Raw genomic sequence first — 7,089 nt, 5'->3', positions numbered from 1 at the left:
GCCATCGGTTCGCCCCCTAGTAAAGGCACTGTGCCTTTACTGCATTCAGGTTTTGTGTGCTCAGGTCTCCATAACTTCTTCGGGTCTTCTGTGCTTCCGGGCCTCGGATTCAGTGGGAGCTCACAGGAGTACAGCTCCTGAACCTTTCGGAGAGTTCCACCTCCTTGTCCATTGAATAGTAGGTGCAGCTGCATAACAATCCCTGGATGAGCGCCACCATCTATTTTTCTACAAAACGATCCCTGCGTGCTTCTAGCTGGTCTCCCGGGATGTCTGCCTAACTCTTGACCTTTGAACTTTGACCCGGAAGAGTCCTTTTGCTGTCTGTCAGCTTCTGTGTGGCCCTGTCCTCTGGAACGAACTTGACTGATGGCTAAACTCCAACCTGAATTCCCAGCACAGCCCTGAAGGTTACACCTTCCTGTAAAACTCCCATCCAAATGACACATCCACAGTCGTGTTTGTTGTTGTTGCGTTGAACGCAGATGTTTCCTGCTGCAATAAGATGACATCTTTGCATAAGATGAGACTCAGTTACACTGCAAATGTGCCTATAGCTGTATCCAAATGCGTAGTTTCTTTTCATTTTCATAGGCATTTATTGGGATCCTTTTAACCCCTGCCTCTTGTGGTGAAGTCTGCGGAGTCTTATCTGGGAGAAGGGGGTTTGATTCCCCACTCCTCCACTTGCAGCTGCTGGAATGGCCTTGGGTCAGCCACAGCTCTTTTATCTGGGAGAACCACGTTTGATTCCCCCCCTCCTCCACTTGCAGCTGCTGGAATGGCCTTGGGTCAGCCACAGCTCTCTTATCTGGGAGAACCGAGTTTGATTCCCCACTCCTCAACTTGCAGCTGCTGGAATGGGCTTGGGTCAGCCAGAGCTCTCTTATCTGGGAGAACCGGGTTTGATTCCCCCCTTCTCCACTTGCATCTTCTGGAATGGCCTTGGGTCAGCCAGAGCTCTCTTATCTAGGAGAACCAGGTTTGATTCCCCACTTCTCCACTTGCAGCTGCTTGAATGGCCTTGGGTCAACCATAGCGGCTCACAATCTCCTTCATATTCCTCCCCCACAATAGACACCCTGTGAGGTGGGTGGGGCTGAGAGGGCTATCACAGCAGCTACCCTTTCCAGGACAACTCCTGCGATAGCTACGGCTGACCCAAGGCCATTCCAGCAGCTGCAAGTGGAGGAGTGGGGAATCAAACCCGGTTCTCCCAGATAAGAGAGCTCTGGCTGACCCAAGGCCATTCCAGCAGCTGCAAGTGGAGGAGTGGGGAATCAAACCCAGTTCTCCCAGAGAAGAGAGCTGTGGCTGACCCAAGGTCATTCCAGCAGCTGCAAGTGGAGGAGTGGGAAATCAAACCCGGTTCTCCCAGGTAAGAGTCCACACACTTAACCACTACACCAGAGGGCTCTGTGGTTCTGAGACCTAATGAGATCAGGCTAGTGTGGGCCATCCAGGTCAGGGCAAGAGATGTTCAGTGGTGGTTTGCCATTGCCCGCCCCTGCGTAGCAACCCTGGACTTCCCTGGTGGTCTCCCAGCCCCATCCAAATACTAACTAGAGCCAATCTTGCTCGGCTCCTGAGATCCGATGAGATCAGGCTAACCCGGGCTCGTCAGAAATAGAACTAATGAAAGCAATGCTGATCTTGTGAATTTCAGGGGAGGTATTTGTGACTTTCCTGCACAGTGCAGGGGGTTGGACTAAATGACCCTGGGGGATCCCTTCCAACTTTATGAAATAACAGAGCATATGAGAAGTGGCAGACGGTGGACGTCTGCTGCACCACGGCCGGTGCATCTTGCTAACCCTCTCCTCCCCCAGGGATTTACCAAATCCTCTTTTCGAACCGTTCGAGCCATGGGCTATTTAACAATACCTTGTGGCAGAGAGTTCCACACGTTGTATGAAGAGCTGGCTCCTTTGGCCTGGCTGAAAGCTTTAGGAACACAGAGGAAAGATGGGGGGGGGGGAGGAGAAAACCCCTTTCAGATGTTTCGTGAGAGGCTGAAAGCAGAGGATCCCAGCAGCAGTCTCTGCCTCTAACACAGGGTCAGAAGCTGAGGTGAGGCTGTGGGTCAGAGGTACACTCCATCGCTTTATGGTTCAGTTCAAGGTCAGCATTGCTAGGAGCCAGGAATGCTGCATGAAGCTGCATATGGAGGAGGGGGGAATCAAACCCGGATCTCCCAGATGAGAGTCCGTACACTTAACCACGACACCAAACTGGCTCACCAAAAAAGACGTTAAGAACCATTCTGGCCAGCTAAGGAGAGCCAGTTTGGTGTAGTAGGGACTCTTATCTGGGAGAACTGGGTTTGATTTCCCACTCCTCCACTTGCACCTGCTAGCATGGCCTTGGGTCAGCCATAGCTCTGGCAGAGGTTGTCCTTGAAAGGGCAGCTTCTGTGAGAGTCCTCTCAGCCCCACCCACATCACAGGGTGTCTGTTGTGGGGGAGGAAGGTATTATGAGCTGCTCTGAGACTCTTCGGAGTGGAGGGCAGGATATAAATCCAATATCCTCATCTACCTCATAGGGTGTCTGTTGTGGGGGAGGAAGGGAAAGGAGATTGTGAGCTGCTCTGAGACTCTTCGGAGTGGAGGGCGGGATATAAATCCAATATCTTCATCTACCTCACAGGGTGTCTGTTGTGGGGGAGGAAGGGAAAGGAGATTGTGAGCCGCTCTGAGACCCTTCAGAGTGGAGGGCGGGATATAAATCCAATATCTTCATCTACTTCACAGGGTGTCTGTTGTGGGGGAGGAAGGTAAAGGAGATTGTGAGCCGCTCTGAGACTCTTCGGAGTGGAGGGCGGGATATAAATCCAATATCTTCATCTACCTCACAGGGTGTCTGTTGTGGGGGAGGAAGGGAAAGGAGATTGTGAGCCGCTCTGAGACTCTTCGGAGTGGAGGGCGGGATATAAATCCAATATCTTCTTCTTCTAAGGGCTCCCAATAAACACAGCTCAGCAAATGAACAGGAAATCCATTGCATTCCCCCGAAGAAACCACCCTGGGTCCTCAGAAGCTGAGAGGTGATAGGATCACCATTTTCAAGTACTTGAAGGGCTGTCATTCTGCAGGGGTGGCCAACGGTAGCTCTCCAGGTGTTTTTTTTTTTTTGCCTACAACTCCCATCAGCCTCAGCCATTGGCCATGCTGGCTGGGGCTGATGGGAGTTGTAGGCAAAAAAACATCTGGAGAGCTACTGTTGCCCCCCCTGTCCTAGAGGATGGTGTGGAATTGTTTTCTGTGGCCCTGGAAGGTAGGACCAGAACCAAGAGATTGAAATTAAATCAAAAGAGTTTCCGGCTCAACATGAGGAAAAACTTCCTGACTGTTAGAGTGGTTCCTCAGTGGAACAGGCTTCCTCCTTGGGAGGTGGTGGGCTCTCCTTCCAAGGAGGTTTTTCAACAGAGCCTGGATGGCTATCTGACAGCAATGAGGATCCTGTGAATTTAGGGGGAGGTGTTTGTGAGTTTCCTGCCTTGTGCAGGGGGTTGGACTAGATGATCCTGGAGGTCCCTTCCAACTCTAGGATTCTATTCTATTATTTCACGGGCGGTGTGCCTCTCTTTCTTGCCTTTGGCGGATCAGCACCCGTTGAAAACCAGCTGACTACTTGGGTCCGGTAGATCGCAATCTGTCGGCATGGGAAAGTTCCCAGCCTTAACAGCGTTTTCCTTCCGTGGGTACCAGCTGCAGCGCAGCTTGGAACGGACATCCTCATCTTTGAGTAATGTAAAGAATCCCAAAATAAGATTTTTGGTTTTTTTCAAATAAGAGAGGGATCAGACTGCATTACTCACCATGAGAAGTTAGGGAAAGGTCGGGCGGGTGGGGGGGGGGGGAGGTTAAGATGATGCACAATCCAGGGAAAAGGGAATCGCAAATGAAAACATTTTGAGACAGTTGCGTGGTTTCCAGCCCCCTGGGAAACTTCCAAAGGGTTCTGTTCAACACATCTCTCCTGCCCCCTAGTGGCAAGACACGTCCCTTTGCCACGCTTAATTGGCAAACATTTCCTTGGGAATTTAGAATAGGTTTTTATGTGTTTGTTTTATTTTATTTTATTCGATTTTTAGCACATCTCACAGAGGTCTGAGAGGAGCAGAACAGAGCACCACACCATTTTATATGATTCGATTTTTAGCCAGCTTTTCCCGTAGAACAGGCTCAGGGTGGGTTACATCATAAAAACAATCAACAGTAAAAAAGAAGAAGAAGACTGCAGATTTATACCCTGCTCTTCTCTCTGAATCAGAGACTCAGAGTGGCTTACAATCTCCTATATCTTCTCCTCCTGCAATAGACACCCTGTGAGGTGGGTGGGGCTGAGAAAAGAAGAAGAAGACTGCAGATTTATACCCCACCCTTCTCTCTGAATCGGAGACTCAGTGCGGCTTAGAATCTCCTATATCTTCTTCCCCCACAACAGACACCCTGTAAGGTGGGTGGGGCTGAGAGAGCTCTCACAGCAGCTGCCCTTTCAAGGACAACCCCTGCGATAGCTATGGCTGACCCAAAGCCATTCCAGCAGCTGCAAGTGGAGGAGTGGGGAATCAAACCCGGTTCTCCCAGATAAGAGAGCTCTGGCTGACCCAAGGCCATTCCAGCAGCTGCAAGTGGAGGAGGGGGGAATCAGACCTGGTTCTCCCAGATAAGAGAGCTCTGGCTGACCCAAGGCCATTCCAGCAGCTGCAAGTGGAGGAGTGGGGAATCAAACCCGGTTCTCCCAGATAAGAGAGCTCTGGCTGACCCAAGACCATTCCAGCAGCTGCAAGTAGAGGAGCAGGGAATCAAACCCGGTTCTCCCAGAAAAGAGAGCTCTGGCTGACCCAAGGCCATTCCAGCAGGTGCAAGTGGAGGAGTGGGGAATCAAACCCGGTTCTCCCAGATAAGAGAGCTCTGGCTGACCCAAGGCCATTCCAGCAGCTGCAAGTGGAGGAGTGAGGAATCAAACCCGGTTCTCCCAGATAAGAGAGCTCTGGCTGACCCAAGGCCATTCCAGCAGCTGCAAGTGGAGGAGTGAGGAATCAAACCCGATTCTCCCAGATAAGAGAGCTCTGGCTGACCCAAGGCCATTTCAGCAGCTGCAATAGGAGGAGCGGGGAATCAACCCCGGTTCTCCCAGAGAAGAGAGCTATGGCTGACCCAAGGCCATTCCAGCAGCTGCAAGTGGAGGAGTGGGGGAATCAAACCCGGTTCTCCCAGATAAGAGAGCTCTGGCTGACCCAAGGCCATTCCAGCAGGTGCAAGTGGAGGAGTGGGGAATCAAACCCGGTTCTCCCAGATAAGAGAGCTATGGCTGACCCAAGGCCATTCCAGCAGGTGCAAGTGGAGGAGTGGGGGAATCAAACCCGGTTCTCCCAGATAAGAGAGCTCTGGCTGACCAAGGCCATTGCAGCAGCTGCAGGTGGAGGAGTGGGGAATCAAACCCGGTTCTCCCAGATAAGAGAGCTCTGGCTGACCCAAGGCCATTCCAGCAGCTGCAAGTGGAGGAGGGGGGAATCAAACCCGGTTCTCCCAGATAAGAGTCTGCGCGCTGAACCAAACTGGCTGTCAATTTAACAAATTTAAAATACATAAAATCTCAATTAACCAATTTAAAATACATAAAATCTAACATTACAGAGAACGATAGGTTCTAAAATGGCCGATTCCGCCTCACAGAATCCAGGTCCAGCAGGTCTTATAGCACTGGGATGAAATGAAGCTACCTGCCATTATTGTGAGCAAGTGATTGAGCCTGCTCTGGGGTCTACCTGCCAGATCCTTTTCAGCCTTGGCCCCTGCCTGGTGGAATGAGCTCCCCCTGGAGATCCAGGCCCTGCTTCAGTTCCACAGGGCCTGTAAACAGAGCTCTTTTGACAGGCTGTTAGTTGAGGCAGTGGACGTCACTTGTTACCAGCCTCCCCCTTTCTCTCTGAAACAGAGACTCAGAGTGGCTTACAATCTCCTTTATCTTCTTCTCCCACAACAGACACCCTGTGAGGTGGGTGGGGCTGAGAGGGCTCTCCCAGCAGCTGCCCTTTCAAGGACCACTTCTGCCAGAGCTCTGGCTGACCCAAGGCCATTCCAGCAGGTGCAAGTGGAGGAGTGGGGAATCAAACCCGGTTCTCCCAGAGAAGAGAGCTCTGGCTGACCCAAGACCATTCCAGCAGCTGCAAGTGGAGGAGGGGGGGAATCAAACCTGGTTCTCCCAGATAAGAGAGCTCTGGCTGACCCAAGGCCATTCCAGCAGGTGCAAGTGGAGGAGGGGGGAATCAAACCTGGTTCTCCCAGATAAGAGAGATCTGGCTGACCCAAGGCCATTCCAGCAGGTGCAAGTGGAGGAGTGGGGGAATCAAGCCCGGTTCTCCCAGATAAGAGAGCTCTGGCTGACCCAAGGCCATTCCAGCAGCTGCAAGTGGAGGAGTGGGGAATCAAACCCTGTTCTCCAAGATAAGAGAGCTATGGCTGACCCAAGGCCATTCCAGCAGGTGCAAGTCGAGGAGTGGGGAATCAAACCCGGTTCTCCCAGATAAGAGAGCTGTAGATGACCCAAGGCCATTCCAGCAGCTGCAAGTGGAGGAGGGGGGAATCAAACCTGGTTCTCCCAGATAAGAGAGCTCTGGCTGACCCAAGGCCATTCCAGCAGGTGCAAGTGGAGGAGGGGGAAATCAAACCCGGTTCTCCCAGATAAGAGAGCTCTGGCTGACCCAAGGCCATTCCAGCAGGTGCAAGTGGAGGAGGGGGGAATCAAACCCGGTTCTCCCAGAGAAGAGAGCTATGGCTGACCCAAGGCCATTCCAGCAGCTGCAAGTGGAGGAGTGGGGGAATCAAACCCTGTTCTCCCAGATAAGAGAGCTATGGCTGATGCAAGGCCATTCCAGCAGCTGCAAGTGGAGGAGGGGGGAATCAAACCCGGTTCTCCCAGATAAGAGAGCTATAGCTGACCCAAGGCCATTCCAGCAGCTGCAAGAGGAGGAGTGGGGGAATCAAACCCGGTTCTCCCAGATAAGAGAGCTCTGGCTGACCCAAGGCCATTCCAGCAGGTGCAAGTGGAGGAGGGGGGAATCAAACCCGGTTCTCCCAGAG

The sequence above is a fragment of the Heteronotia binoei genome, chromosome 3 (genome assembly GCF_032191835.1).
Source record: "Heteronotia binoei isolate CCM8104 ecotype False Entrance Well chromosome 3, APGP_CSIRO_Hbin_v1, whole genome shotgun sequence".
Classification (NCBI taxonomy): Eukaryota; Metazoa; Chordata; class Lepidosauria; order Squamata; family Gekkonidae; genus Heteronotia; species Heteronotia binoei.
Note: the sequence above shows the minus strand (reverse complement) of the source record.